A 15,584-nucleotide genomic window follows, 5' to 3' on the forward strand; every position below is an offset into this window, starting at 1 on the left:
CAGTTTACACCAGCTGAGGATCTGGCCTGCTGACTTCTGTGCAGTTACCCTTGGTTTACACTAGTGTAAGTGAGAGGGGAAGCAGGCACTCTGTTTTTTTGTGTGCAACTGCTAGGCATGCTTATATTATGCTGGATAGCAGGGTATACCCAGATAAATCAGATGTTTTCCTGAAGCTCCCTTTGGTTCTAGAAAAGGGAGAACAGGCCTCTCTCATTTCATCAGAAGGGTCTTGTGAGGCTTTAGAAAGACACGCTGGGTTAAGAACCAATATTTCAATAATGCAGCAAATAATAAACCAATAATTCAACAAGGGACGTCAGAAATAGGGCACCACTTTTTAACAGTGATGGGAATTAACCACTGGAACAATTTACCGTGGGTTTTGGTGGATTCTCCATCACTGGCAATTTTTAAATCAAGGTTGGATTTTTTCTGAAAGATGTTCTGTAGTCAAAACAGGAATCAATTCAGGGAAGTTCTGCGGCCTGTGTTATGCAGACTAGATGATCACAGTGGTTCCTTTAGGCTCTGAATCTATAAATATGCCTAACTTAAAGGCCTACTTAAAGTCAGGCATGTACTTAAGTACCATACCAAATGTGGCCCAGGATTATTAAATACGAAAGAATTAGAAAAAAGATTTGTTTTCCTACGTTTATGCATTTTGGGGGCTGTGTTCAGTTTGGATGATGGTAGACTGGGCTGTTTCACTTTTGGCAAGGTCTGAGCTCAGTCCTGCAGTCATGCAGTATGAAAAACTCTGATCAAAGTCAAGAAGAGACCCCTTTGGGCTCTTTGGTTTGAAAACAGTTAAATGAAATGTTTACAAGACTAAACCAAAAAACCAACCAAACAAAAGCTGTTTTCATTGGATTTTTATGTGTAATTAATGCAAACATTCCTATTAATATTTGCACATCTGAATTTTGGCCCTACAGATAAAAAACACTCCTGCAATCTGCTCCATGCAAGTGAACCTTTATGCTGTTGTGGAATCTCATTGAAGGAAGTCCATATAGATGCATGGGAGTCACCCTCATAGATCAGATTGCAGGAGTAGGCCCATAATTGTTTAGTATATTTTACTATTTAAAAAAAATATTTTGCGGGTTATAAATATATAGTATTGAAAAGGAGATGCCAGGTAGCAAATATGTAGGATCTGATCCTCCTCTAACTTACATTACTTTTACACGGGTGGGACTCTATTGATTTCAGTGGAGGTATTCCTGATTTACACCATTTTAAAAGTGAGCGCAGCATCAGGCTCATGATCAAACTATAGCCTCCTACTACTTTACTGAATAGTGAAATGCAGTCCCCAATCACTCAGTCCACTTACTGTGGGTCTTCTGGGTTTTTTGTCTTCTCCCCCCTGAAATAAACTGAAACCTGTGAAATGCCTGATAGCAGTTCTTTGACTTGCCAAACTCTGGGAAATCACTTGTATCCCGTGATTATCTCCTGAATTGTAGGAACTTACAAAAGTCAGTGTTGGTATCTCTAGTCTCAGTTTACCCTCTGAGATTCCTGGGCCAGATTTCCCCTTCCCACTGAAAAAGCTGCAGGAAGGGACCTATGGGAAGGAAAACCTCAGTGAGGAAACCTTATGGAAATTGTCCCATATTGTTTCCTGGGAGTCATCAGAAGTTCAGCCCACAAGATCAGAGATCCGTGCCGGTTGGGTAAACTGAAAGCCAGAGAAGGGAGTAGGTTAGATCTTCTGGAGGGGTAAATTCACATAGCTCCATTACATTGTTTTTCAGTAGCTGAGGATCTGGCTCAATGTGTTGCACACACAACCATATTTGATTGGGCAATGACATTTTTCTGGAGAGTGTTTTGAGGTGTAAATACATTTTAAAATTGTTACATCAATAATTTAAAAAATGTAACCTCTAATTTCCATCCCCTCCATCTCTCCCAGCATGGGCTTGTTAGCCGGTTTTCTCTCTCCTCTGTGTTCTCCTGCACTGCCTTCTCCATTGTTGATTATATCAGTGTTTGGAACCATCTTCCTGGACAAGGAGGATTCACCTCACACTCTCCATAGCTCACTGTTGCTGTTCCTTTACTGGCCAGATGGATCACCTTGAGCAATACTGGTCGAGGGAGCTTGAGGGCCTGGAACCGGGTGTTTTGCACAGTAGGCTACTCCAAACTGCTTATAATTGGTGGACAATATGGAAGTAGGACAATCTGATTGAAAAATATATAAAAATAAAAAAAATGTGAAAATTATCTACAAACTGAATCTCCAATCCAGTAAAGCTCTTAAGCACATGCTTAACTTCAAGCATGTGAGCAGTCCCATTGGCTTAATAGGACTACCGCTGTGTTTAAGTATCGGGCTAAGAGTTTTGCTGGATCAGCGTTGGGGTATTCATAATCTTGCAGGATTGAACCTCAAGTCTATTAATTTAACATCACAGTTGAGCAGTCATGGACCATATATAATACAAACCCGCTCCAATGTAAGGGATAGTTCAGTAAGAGAAATTCTAGGTGCATGCTAGACTAGTAGAAATCAAGTTACATACCATGTACTTGCAGTATGCAATAACAACACCCTTTGCTTTTTGCTTTATATGTGACCTTTTTGAGGCTCTTCAAATTGAAATCTCTGATCCAATCAAGAGGTCACAAAGTGTCAGGAATGCTGCTTTCATTCTGTTCACTTTGTGCTGTTCCTTTCTTTCATGTGTAGCTAGTCACTGGAAATATTTTTCAAATCATGGAAATGGTTCTTTAAAATTTGTCTGTGGCACTGAGGCACAAGACCTGTTCCGTAACCTGTGCAGTTAGAGGTGACTGCGTCAGCATGCAAAAAATGTAGATATCTGTGGGTGAAAAAGAACACTTAAGAGTCTCTTCAGTTGTACTGCGACCGAAGATATTTACTTGTCCCTTCTTCAGATTTATTCTTCTAAACATGTTTTCAGTTCTGATCAAAAGTACCACCAGCTCTGACTAGGGTGAGCAGATGTCCTGATTTTATAGCGACAGTCCCGATATTTGGGGCTTTGTGTTATATAGGCACCTATTACCCCCCACCCCCGTCCCGATTTTTCACATTTGCTGTCTGGTTACCCTAGCTCTGACAGATATTCCCGCTCAAAGCAGAATGTCTATTGTCAAAAACAGAACTTAATTTAGACGGGATAGAAAATAGATGAAAAGTAAGTGACTAAAAGCCCTGGGCCTGATTATATTTACTCTCAGTGCCCTCACTCACTGTGAGCTTTGGAGAATCCGAATCCTCTACAGCAACACAATGCTGGAAAGTACCCTGCCAAACTACGCATCACTAAAACATGCAGAATTCACCTTTCACAAGTGATCCGTTGTAAGTATCAGCAGATGTCAGGAAAGGTTGGGGCTTGCCCCCAAACGTTGACAAACAAATGCCAGTAGGTGTTCCGGTAAGGAATATAAGGAACACTTTCCAGTTAATCTGAGTACAAATCAGATAGATCCAGTTGCAGAGTTACATTGGCTAAGCATTCATGATTCCACACTATGCAAACATTTTTATAAGAAGCCTGTAAGTCAACACATCACAGCTGTGCAGTTGATTCATGAAAATAAAACTTTTTTTAAACACCTACCATGTTTTTCTCACTAGCAGGGGTGCTGGATGCTGGTTCTTAGCCACTGTAAGGCTGTTGTGTCAGAATCCTTATCCTGCAGTGGGTTTTGTTGCAGCCTCTCAGTATATAGTGGGTGTGGTTTTACTGTATGCAGCATGAATGCAGCACTTAATGATGGGAACAGGCTTTTATTTTGTTGGTGTTTTTTTTTTTTTTTTTTTAAAGGGTTGCTCTAGCGCGTTTCTTTTTCTTGGATTCCAGGAAACAGGAGCAAAATATGTGTGGAAAAATCCCTTACAATTTGTACTTAAATCTTGCCGATTTCAGTTTGAGGCACAAGAAAACCAACCAGAACAACACTCAAATTCTAGTAATGAAATCTGAGAACAGTGGCAGCTTGTAAGCTGTTCATTGAAGAGGCATGACTGAGGCCTGAAATCCAACTAGACCATTGAAACAGACACCCCTTCACCGCCACAAGACTCTGATAACTACCCTTCTCTTAAGCCCTCCTTGAAGTGAAGAGCCCAGGGCTGGCAAATGCTTAAGGTCAGCCATAAGAAGAACAATAGCACAGCTGTTCTCTAGAAAACTGGCCAGTCAGCCTCTCTCTCTCTCTCTCTCTTTTGGATCACTGTGCATTTATAAACTATGTTTTCATAACTCAGTTAAACAGTAACAAAAACCACCCTATAAATTGTTTTAAAACTCTGATGAATAGCTGTGATATCTAGGGGATGCGTACAATGTACAGGCACTTCACATCCCTTCTGCAAGTTGTGTCACTTACTCTATGTGTAGTCCATGCCCATTATATATGTGGAGTCCAGGGCCTGTTTCAAAGGAATTGGGTTATAGTGGGCTTCAGTGAATTTGGAGAGTTCCACTGATATAACACCATTTATTGCACATCTTGAAAGCACACTATCCAAATACTTTACAAAAGTAATTTAATTACATGCAGTCCATCTGGGAACCCCCTTTCAGTGTTCAGCTGAGATGGAAGCTGTCATGGCTTTTCAAACCCCAGGAGTCACAAAGGGTCATGACTGGGATTATACGGTAGGCTGGGCCTACTCAGACAATCCAAATAGCACTAAAGGGAGTAGGGTGGAAAACGAGCCTCTGGTCCATAGTGCTCTGTTCTTTGGCAATTGCAAACTCCTCGATGTAGCCATGCAGCTAAAGGTTTGTGGCCAATGCTGGTATGAACGTCCTGTGTCAGTAGAGGTGGGTGTGAGTGCAGTGGCAGGCTTACAATGGCGTACTGGCTCCATGGAACCGGGCCCATGCTCAGAAGGGGCCCTGGCCAGCTCCGCTTGCACTGCGCCCCGAGACCCCGCTGGCTCCCTCCACCCCCCACTTGCTTCTCTTGGCCTGCCCGCTGGCTGGCCGAGGCCTCCTCTCTGCCCCCTGGCCTCTCTGCCCCCTGCTCCTCTCTGCCCCCTGGCTGGACCCCAGTGCACCTCCGGCTCCAGGCAGTCTCTGCTTCCCACCAGCTGTGGGGCCGCAACTGTATCCCCAGAGCTGAGCCGCCTGGGACTGGTGCAGAAGCCTGGCCAGACTCAGCTGGGGACAGGGGGAGGAGGGGCGACAGTAGAGGGGGTGGGGGTGGGGGGGCCTTTGGCTAGGCCCCTCCAGGCAAGTGCATCTTGAGGGATCCTGGCTGGGGTAGGCCCTGGCCTGGCTGATCGTGCCACTCCCGAGGGGCTGGAGCAATTCCCGGCCCCGGGACCAGCCCTGGCTATGCTGCTGGCTCAGCCCGGCAGACACAGTCGCCTCCCAGCAGGGATGGTGAGTGGGTCTCCAGGGGGTCTGGGTGGGATGTTGGGCTGTGGGGAGGCGGGGAAGATTTGTGTGTTGGGGCACTAGGCAGTGGGGTTCTATGTGGGTTGCTGGGCAGTTGTGAGCAGGGGGGCGCTGGGCAGGGGTGGTGGTGTGCAGGGTGCTGTGCATTTGTGGGGGAGGTCTAGGGGAGCACTGGGCATAGTGGGTCTGGGAGGGGGCTCTGGCCATAGGGAGTTGGGGGGTGTTGTGCAGGGGAGGCTGTGTGGTGTGGCATGGGTCTGCCCCCGAGGGGAAGGAGCAGGCTGGCAGCACAGGGCCAGGCCAGCCACTGTGCATCTGGCAACTGCCAGTTCGCAAATAGTGCCCTTGCAGTGGGCTGGGTGGAGTGGGGCTGCCCCTGCCATGCCATGCCCCATTGACTCTGGCGGGCCCCTCACTCTGGGGACTGACCTCCCTGCACCATGCTCTATTGCTCTCCCCTTCCCTCTGCCAGCCCCACCCTACACTAGAGTGTAACCCTATGGAACTTGAAAACCCTAGAGAGCTTTTCACCAAGGTTTGAAATAGCTCAGGAAATATTTATCTGGCAATCACAGAAAGCATTTATTCAGAAATAATGTTTTTTAAAGTGAAAAAAAAGTCACTGAATATTCAGTTCAGGCCTCCACCCCAATTCTGAGTTCTCTCTCTCAGGGGCTCAACTCAGGTGGGGTGGACAATGTGAGATACCTTTAAGCCACGTTTGCATCTGCCGGGTCCTGCTGGAGAGCTGTCTGTTCCCTGGCACAACTTACAGCCACCTCAGGGACAGCTCTAAGTTATACCAGCTTCCGATATTCACCTCTGGGTTACTTCACCAGCCTAGGATAGCCGGAATGCACCATGCCCTCTCCCGCTCTGTGATAGGGTATAGAAACCCCAGACTGGACAATATGGGGTTAATGAGCTAATGTAGGCTCAGATGGCTGTGCATCCTTGCACCTGTGAGCAGTGTCAGGCTTAGAGGGAGGAGCTTAAGAGAGAGACCCCCAGCTCAGTGGGTGGTAGACCAGGGAGGGGAGCAGATCAGATTTTTAACCTTCAGCTCTTGAAGAGAGGACTGGCTGAAGGTGTCCCCTCCCCAGTTGACTGATGGCCCCTCCCTGAAGAAAGGGATGTCCAGATGCTCGTGCACCTTGTGAGAGACCCATTCTCCACTATTACCTGTAAACTCAGTTCATTTCCATTAATTCCCCTTGTTTTTTGTTTGTTGACTACTGCGGGAGGGGAGAGACTTTAAAGTGATCTGGTTGGAGGGCCAAGTCAAAGGAAGAGGCAGACAACTGCAGGCCTGGAGCAATCATTGGCTAGAGCAGGGGTGGCCAACCTGTGACTCCGGAGCCACACGCGGCTCTTCAGAAGTTAATATGCGGCTCCTTGTACAGGCACCGACTCCGGGGCTGGAGCTACAGGCGCCAACTTTCTCATGGGGCGGGGGGGGCTCACTGCTCAACCCCTGGCTCTGCCACAGGCCCTGCCCCCACTCCACCCCCTCCCCTGAGCTTGCCATGCCCTCGCTCCACCCCCTCTACACACCCCCAGAGCCTCCTGCACGCCATAAAACAGCTGATCTGGAGGTGCGGGGAGGGAGGAGGAGGTGCTGATTGGTGGGGCTGCCGGTGGGCAGGAGGCGCTGGGACCGGGGGGTGGAGGGGAGCTGATGGGGGGGCTGCTGATGTATTACTGCGGCTCTTTGGCAATGTACATTGGTAAATTCTGGCTCCTTCTCAGGCTCAGGTTGGCCACCCCTGGGCTAGAGATATCTGACAAGGAGAGAGCTGCTATGCCATGCCTGGCCACAAAGAGGTGCTAGTGGTGAGTCAGCCCCTTCACATACACTCCTAATCCATCCCTTACTTGCCTCTGAACTGAGGGCTGCAAAAGGGACATGATGCAAGATGTAGCCTCACGCTCCCAGGGTTTATTCCCAGGGGGCCATTCTGCCTCCTTTATGGCCTTTACATGCTGCTGGCATGCAGTGAAGAGGCCACAAAAGGCGAGAGACTAGGGACCCATTTCCCTCACTAAATAGATTAGTTTATAACTTGTAAGAAATAAAGCAAAGGTGATTTTAAATGTGCTATGCTATAAGCAAGGTCAGATTTCCTGAAGCTGGACGCTTGACACAGCTGTCTTGCCAGGATTGCATCATCTGTGTGTTGATCCAGCATTCCTCTCTTCTCCCAATTCCCCCTCACTCCCCAAAGATTGTCTCTGCTCCAGGCTTCATTCTCTTTGCATGAAATCTTGGCAATATCTCCCTTGCTTTAAGTCTGGCCTCTGCTTCTTCTCACACTGCTGCTGGTTTACACGTCCCCTCCCTCTCTCTTACAAAGCCCCCATTCTTTCAGATGCAGAACTAGAGCACTATTTCTACTTCAAACCACAAACCTTTCCCCCCACGCCCATCATCTCCCCCCCCTCCTTTTCTTTTACAGTCCGTGGCCCCGAATGGCTCTTCTTTTGCAAGAGATCATGCAAGGCAAAAAAATCACCCTCAAAAGTGCACACATGGCGAGCTGCATAAGCAATATGTGATCAACGCCCCAAATGCCTTCTGCAGAGTTAGGAAGGAATAGAGTTCAACCACTAGTCACATAAATTCATAGTACTGATTACATCCCTGCTGCAAACACCACATCAGTGCTGGTGAAATGCTGGATTTAGGTGCAGAAACAGGCTGGTTACCAGGGAGCAACTCACTGGCTGATATAGTCTAGGTAGAGCTGGTCAAGAAACATATGGTTTTGTGTTTTTTCTTTCCTCTGCCAAAACTTTGGATAAAAAAGGTTTTTGTTTTCATCCAATTTTGCAAGGGGGGTGTTTGTCAGATAACTGAAAACCAAAAAGTTTTAGGTTTGGGGGCTTTTAAAAAATGAAAATCCAACATTTAAAAAAAAAACCACAACTTTTCTGTCTTCCTGGACATTTCCATTTGGTCGAAAATAATTTTTCATCAAACCGAAGTTCTGACAGAAAATTTTCTGCTCTCGTTGGTAAAAACGATCCCCCCAACAACAGGGGCACTGGCCAAGTACTGTAGTCTCAGTGCTAACCACAGGGTATTTGCCCCACAGACACGATTACAAAACTAGATATATAGGTGAGTACATACAGGAAATCTTTCAAATTGGTATCAAAGCCAATCACGCTACAGACACAGCCCTGCCCTGCCACTGTAGTTATTAACACTTGTACTATAAACAGCCCCCAATACTTTACCCTACAAGCGCAATCCCCTCACATGCACACTCATGCCTGCAGCCATCCTCTCACAACACCCACAAGTCCTACCCACATCACCACACACACTTCCCCATCCCTGTTCACACATCTTGACACATACTATACTAAGCACACGCAATCACACATTTGTGGAGACAACTGCGGATGTGGAAATTGATACATAGACTGTGAGGAGCAGCCCTGATGCAACTCAGTCATGTCAGAGGAGAATATGTGCCCCTACACATGGGTTGACCATACTTTGAGCATATGATGCTAGGGATATTTTTTACTAAAACGATTTTTCTTTTTTTGTATCTGCTCCAAGATCAACCATGGTGAACTATGCACCACCCAAGCCACTGACATCAGTGTGGACTCAGGATGCTATGTCCTCCCCAATCTCTTTTCTGTGATGCAAGGTATGGCTGTACGCATCTATGACCCGACTTTTCCGAAGTGCTCGCCCTTCAAACCTCCAGTTGAATCTCATTGGAGCTGCAGGGGCTCAGCACCTTTGAAGATCAGGCCTAAAATGGGAACATAGTGTTTTTGGAATGTCTGGATCAGCAGCTCAAGGAGCGCTGACAGGTCTGGTGTATGGGAATGGAATGGTTGGTGTGACAGGCCAATGTCCTACATTCTAACTGACTGCTACCCCTACCCAGAAATAGTAAGTTCTTCTGGGTTGTTCAGTTGAGGTCCAAGTGAGACATACAATGGAGCAGTGATAGGTGCCCTGTCTACAGAGCATGTTGTCTCCATTGGGATTGATTCGCCTTTCACGCTGGCGAGCACTGGTGTAATTCGAGATTTGTGTGAGTTAGTTCTGGTGCTCACTAGAGCAAGTCAGAGTAAAATCAAGTCCCATGTCTCCAGGGAAAGCAATTGCGGAAAGGTAGGTGCAAGTGCAAGGGCCAGCGTGAACAGCAGCAGACTAGGAAAGGGGAGAGGAACTCTGGATCATTTCCAACTGTTCCGAGCCACACCTATGCTCAACCCCAAGTCAGGCAGGGGTAGATCTATTAGGGATTTAGCAGTGAATCGTCTTGAAGAAGGAAACCAAATAGCGATATCTTGCAATACCACATGCACAGAAAGGGGGAGAGACGAAGGGGCCAGGCTGCAAAGAGGAGGAAATGGAAGGAGACCTGTGCAGCTATAAATGCCATTGGTAGTTGTGACCACTCTGCTGAAGTACGAGCTGGTTTGGGAGGAAAAAGGGTTTGCCCAACTCTTACAAGGACTTAGAAGCAACTTGTGAGAGACCAGTTCCATGCCAACCACTTACATCTCAAAAGGGGGCCATTGTCATGAAGCATCCTGTCATAGTGGGAGTCCTCTGTGGCCTGGAAACACTGTCTGGTAAGTAAAGACTTGTCAGCAGTGCTGTTCCTTTCCGCTCACTGTGCGGCCATGTGCAGATAAGGACACACGTAATGCAGCTCTACCTCCCTTATACTGTTGTCAAGCTGCACTGTCTGCCCTGCACGCTGCCACTTATTTTGTTTCTGGCCACTAGTTACATGGGGCTGCTATGATTAACATGACTTGTTTATCTGGTGTTCTCTGACCTCACTTTCCTAGTGGTATGGTATGGCCTTAGATTCATCCATACTGTATTAACTCCCTTTGGTTGTGTATCCATAATCCGTTGCTGCATGATGGGAGTGCAGGGGAACAGCAAGGTATTGGCATGTTTCCTGCAATCTGGCCTGCAGTTCAGTGTCTATATGTGGTAAATTAGTCCCCTGAAGCTCCTGGAATCCTATTACGCCCAGTACTCCAATAATTTCTTCTGAAGCATGCCACCACTTTCTCACATTGCATTTAATTTGTGTTTCTCATCTAGGTGGTACTCATGCTGTGACTGGTCCATGAGCTACATCCAGCAGTTGTCTCATGTCCATTTCAACACAGTTTTCTGGATGCCAGAGAAGACATCACCAGAACTATGAAAGCCTCCTCTTGCAAGTGACACCATCCAGTGCTGATGGCAGAGAAGGAATCAGGTGGGACAACTTGTATTGAGATAGTTGGCAGAAACATGCCTAGGAGCAAGTCTGAACATGTTTCACCTTTATCCTCCTGCATATGGCTCTCATACTTGGAGTTCTCAATCGGTTAATACAGTAGTGTGTCCGGACATGGTAGAGTTCCATTGTTAGATCTGCTTTTAATAGTAGGTAGTAATCCGGGAGTAGAATAATGAACCCACTTGGAATGATTCTTACAAAAGAAGAGTTATGTCTTCATGTGCCTTGAGGGATGCCCTACTATGGATGCTACTTCTCACACCTTGCCTTCAGGTCATGCCAGCAAAAAGCCAGGGTCAATAGCCCTGACAGCAATAACCTGAGTGCTGTTCCATGATAGCGTTAGTGCAGGGGTTCTCAAACTGGGGGTCGGGACCCCTCAGGCAGTCGGGAGGTTATTACATGGGGGTTGCGAGCTGTCAGTCTCCACCCCAAACCCCGCTTTGCCTCCAGCATTTATAATAGTGTTAAATATATTAAAAAGTGTTTTTAATTTATAAGGGGGGGGGTTGCACTCAGAGGCCTGCTATGTTAAAGGGATCACCAGTAAAAAAGTCTGAGAGCCACTATGTTAGTGGGTGTCATTATCTATACAGGCCAATATGGGATCTGATCTCCTTGGTAGCATTACAGGGACACATGCTTTACAGGAGGGATCAGACATACAACACTTGTGCTGGGTGAAGATAAGGTTTGGGGTAACATTTTTGATGGCAGGAATGGTGCTGGCACCATTGATGATGTCTCCTTGGAATTGTACCAGACAGGTGGCACATCTCGCTCCACCAAGAAGTGCCAGAACCCTGGCAGCAACACTAGGTCTGATGATCAGGGAGAGGATGAAGCAATCTGGCTGTGATGGGGGCACATGGCACCTTGTGACTGTAGAGTCTAACTTCTGGGAGAAAAACCTAACAAATGGGGCCTGGTAAGCTGAGAGACCCCACCAGGAAGGTGATCATGCTGCTGTGGGTGACTTTCATGTGTTGAATGCATATAGCTTGACTGATACCTGGCAACACAAACAGCAACTGAAGGAGAACCTTACAAGTGTGCATGTCTCCTTAAGGGCTCGCCAAGAGGAACTGCTGTCAAGTCTGCTAGCATTTGAAGACCCAGATCTCAGGAAGATTAATGTTCCCCAGTTCACAGGAGATGTCACTGACTCATTTTGCCATAGTGCTGTTGCACAAGCTGCACTTGTACCACTGAATGTTACTGCTGATCCATGGAGGGCATTGCCATGCCTTCTGGCTTAGACATGGCCAAGGTAGGCACCACTGGTCTGGAAACACTCTGTGTCTGATAAAGCCACAGAACTGAGGCAGGAGATCAGGGAAAAGGCCAGGCCAGGGTCTCCTGGTGGATTTTCCAGCGCTTAACGGATGAATGGAGCTGCTATTGCTCTCCCAATGTTGTTGAACCTCCTCCTCCACCAGAGAGGTTAAGTGACTTGAATGAGCTGCACTCAGGCATGCTGCATAAAAACAGTTGGGGATGAATGGTGCGGACACTTGTGCAACTCAGTTTATGACCACATAGGCGTGGGATGGCATCACTGTCCTTAAAGTAATTCATGCATCATTCCCACCCTTTGAATTCCATTCTCCTGCAGAAACGTGTCTGCTGTTCTGCATGTGTAGAATTGTCCTATTTGTGCTGTGTGTGTGTGCGGCCAGTGGGCTACAGTGGCACCTCTGTATAAACAGCAGCTGAATTAACCTCGTTTCCCCTGAAGTATGGTAGTGAGTGTGCCCGTTTCCTTCTGCTTCAGCATGTGTCTGGAAACTTGGGTCCATAATCACTGATGTTCTCCGCCTGGTTTTTGCTGCTCTGTTGATGCAAAACAGCTGTAAAGCAAGGTTAAGTGGCCAGCTGAGCGAGTTTTGTGACACCAGAGTGGCGCAAAGCAATTAGGGCATACTTGTGAATCTGGCCCATGGTTTCATAGTCATTGATGTCCAGAAGAAAATAAAAAAAAACTATTGCATGGGACCAACTTCCTTTTGCAATCGCCGGATCAGGTGCTCCTGGCATTGAGTGTAACAGCTACATTGTGATTCTGTCCATGGGGCCCACGTATCTGTCTGCCCATGTTTGTAGGGTTCTCATGCACCAAGGTTACCTTTGTGGTTGTGACAGCACCTGCAGAACATGACCAATAAGCTGGTTTAGAACAAGCCCCTCTCTGACACTGCAGCTGGGGCTGGATTCAGTGTTTGGATCTGGATTCCGATTGGGATTAGGTTTAGGGTAAAGTTCAGGGTTTGGGTTTGAGGCAGGTTTGGATTTGACAACACTGAAATCTCATGAACTGTCCTTGCAGTATTTCACCCCAAATGGTAGAAATGTTGCAATAAGAGCTGATTTAAGCCAATGGGAATTTTGCTTGTGTCAGAACTGCAGGATTAAGGCTGCTATTTGCAAGCTTTTATAACCCTCCACTGCCCCCATAAATCTTGCTGGACATTGCAAATTAAACTTATCACATTCCATCTCCAAGTAAATCAGTGTCCACTAAACTTTGTAAACATTTCTGCATTTCTTTCAGTGTAGCCTAATAGCTTAAAAATATTCAACATTTGAATGGTCCTTATTCAGCTTTCTATTTTAGGTATTTCTGAGGCACCAGTCGCCCTGGTCTGTGTATGCATGTAGCTGTTGGTGAACTTCTTGTAATGAAGAAACCATCTAATTGTGCCGAGATTGCAGTACTGGGATATATTGTATGTCAATGACGTTACTATGGATTTACTCAATATTTGCATTTTTATATACTTTATATTTTTGATAACACTCTGTGACCAGATGTATTAATTCATAAATGGCATGAGATAGCAACCCTTATATGGAGTAATTCCATTGACCAAGAAACATATCTAAATACTCATGCTTCCTTTTATTCCTCAGACATAAGTGGCTTGTTTTGGATGATTTTTATTAATAAATAATAGATCAGCCTTGCAATACTCTACTTACCCACTGACCCTGAGCAAATTTTGAGGAGTGGATAAAATAGCCTGGTCCAAATACACAGCTATTTATGGTATTTATATGGCCATTATTACCATAGTATCTGGGTATCTCACCAGCTTTAATGCATTTACTCTCACACACCCCTTTAGAGTAGAGAAGATCTATTAGCTCCATTGTGAAAATGGAGAACTGAAGCACAGAGCGACAAAGGGACAGATTTTTTTAAAAAGATATTTAGACAAGTGAAGATGCAGATAGGCACTTAGTGGGATTTTCAAAAGCATTGTAGGTGCCTCACTCCCACAATAGGAATCGGTCACCTAGGTGCTTTTGAAAATCCTACCAAGTGCCTATGTACCTCTTTAGGTGCTTAAATACCTTTAAAAATCTGCCCCTACGTGACTTGCCCAAGATCACACAAGGCATCTGTGGCAGTGCAGGGAATTGGATATGGATCTTCTAGCCCTAACTCAGGGCTAACACCCTAACCACTGGGCCATCTTTCCTTCTGTCTTTGATTTCAATGGAGCAGTTTATACCTGCTGAGGATCTATCCCTTTATATGCATGAGACTATCACTAATGTGACATTCTCAGAACCCATGAGAATGGTGATCAAGGACAGTTACATACAGATCTCTCAGACCATAGCACAGAGATATCCCTTATGGAACAGTCCTATAGAATTGAATAGAGAGCAATCACCTTTCTGCAGAATGTTTAAACCAACCTTTAGAATTCTACAGCAGGGATAAATTCCCTATTACTTTTGATGGGGTGGTTTTAAAATTCTGTATTTGGATTCATTACTTTTCCTCAAGCTTTTGCCAAAATTTCAGCCTTAGGATCAGACCAAGCATGATAAAATTTTAATCCAAAAAGCAAAATATAGGCAACTAAAAAGTGGATTTAGGTTGGAATGCCTATCTCAATCTTAATTACTATGGCCCAGATCCACAAAGGGATTTAGGCACCTACATCCCAGATTTTAGGCACCATTATGATCCATAAAACTGCTGCTTGGCTGCCACCTAACCCTATAGGCACCTAGTGAATTTAGGAACTTAAGTTTTCACTGTATAAGTTCTCTAGGTGTCTTAAGTTCCTGCCTCTGGGCATGTGCACTGCTGCCTCACTGTAGGCCTCTGGAAGCCTGTCTCATACCTAAACTCCAGTGCAGTTCACAAAGTGGAAGAAAATATGTGTTCCTCTCTTTGGAAAAGACAGAAAATATCATGTTGCCTCTATATATATCCTTGGTACGCCCACATCTTGAATACTGGATGCAGTATTTGTGTGGGCTGGCTAGCTCAGCTGGGTAGAGTGTGGTGCTAATAACGCCAAGGTCATGGGTTCAAGCCCCATGCTGGCCACTCCGTGTGCTGGATGGAGAGTGTGGCTTCTGCTCTTTAGGGGGGAGGGATAGCTCAGTGGTTTGAGCCTTGGCCTGCTAAGCCCAGGGTTGTGAGGGGGCCATTTAGGGATCTGGGGCAAAAATTGGGGATTGGTCCTGCTTTGAGCAGGGGGTTGGACTAGATGATCTCCTGATGTCCCTTCTAACCCTAACCTTCTATGATTCTATGTGGTTGCCCCATCTCAAAAAAGATATATTGGAATTGGAAAAGGTTCAGAAAAGGGCAACCAAAATGATTAGGGAGATGGAACAGCTTCCATATGAGCAGGGATTAATAAGACTGAGACTTTTCAGCTTGGAAAAGAGACGGCTAAGGGGAGATATGATTGAGGTCTATAAAATCATGACTGGTGTGGAGAAAGTAAATAAGGGCGTATTATTTACTCCTTCTCATAACACAAGAAGTAGGGGTCACCAAATGAAATCAATAGGCAGCAGATTTAAAACAAATAAAAGGAAGTATTTTTTCATACAATGTACAGTCAACCTGTGGAACTCTTTGCCAGAGGATTTG

The 15,584-nt window shown here is 45.9% G+C and overlaps 2 long non-coding RNA genes and 1 other non-coding gene across 5 annotated transcripts in view; 2 read left to right on the forward strand and 1 right to left on the reverse strand.

Annotated features, from left to right (window-relative positions):
- LOC141975415 (uncharacterized) overlaps positions 1–15,584 on the forward strand; it is a 93,208-nt gene that overhangs the window by 18,664 nt on the left and 58,960 nt on the right. Inside the window, exons 2-5 of one of the 3 annotated variants that reach the window (XR_012635915.1) lie at positions 8,974–9,067; positions 10,498–10,657; positions 11,445–11,951; positions 13,296–13,407. This is a non-coding gene — a long non-coding RNA (uncharacterized LOC141975415). Of the gene's footprint in view, positions 1–8,973; positions 9,068–10,497; positions 10,658–11,444; positions 11,952–13,295; positions 14,634–15,584 lie in introns of those variants that run through there. The other 2 variants (XR_012635914.1, XR_012635913.1) reach the window with 2 other exon arrangements.
- LOC141985051 (uncharacterized) lies at positions 1,902–3,694 on the reverse strand. The gene is made up of 4 exons (XR_012638863.1): positions 3,612–3,694; positions 3,331–3,457; positions 2,544–2,843; positions 1,902–2,202 (listed from the first exon to the last, which is right to left on the reverse strand). It is a non-coding gene; the product is annotated as an uncharacterized LOC141985051 (long non-coding RNA).
- Positions 14,956–15,029, forward strand: TRNAI-AAU (transfer RNA isoleucine (anticodon AAU)). The gene has a single exon. It is a non-coding gene; the product is annotated as a tRNA-Ile (tRNA).

The sequence above is a fragment of the Natator depressus genome, chromosome 1, assembly GCF_965152275.1.
Source record: "Natator depressus isolate rNatDep1 chromosome 1, rNatDep2.hap1, whole genome shotgun sequence".
Taxonomy (NCBI): domain Eukaryota; kingdom Metazoa; phylum Chordata; order Testudines; family Cheloniidae; genus Natator; species Natator depressus.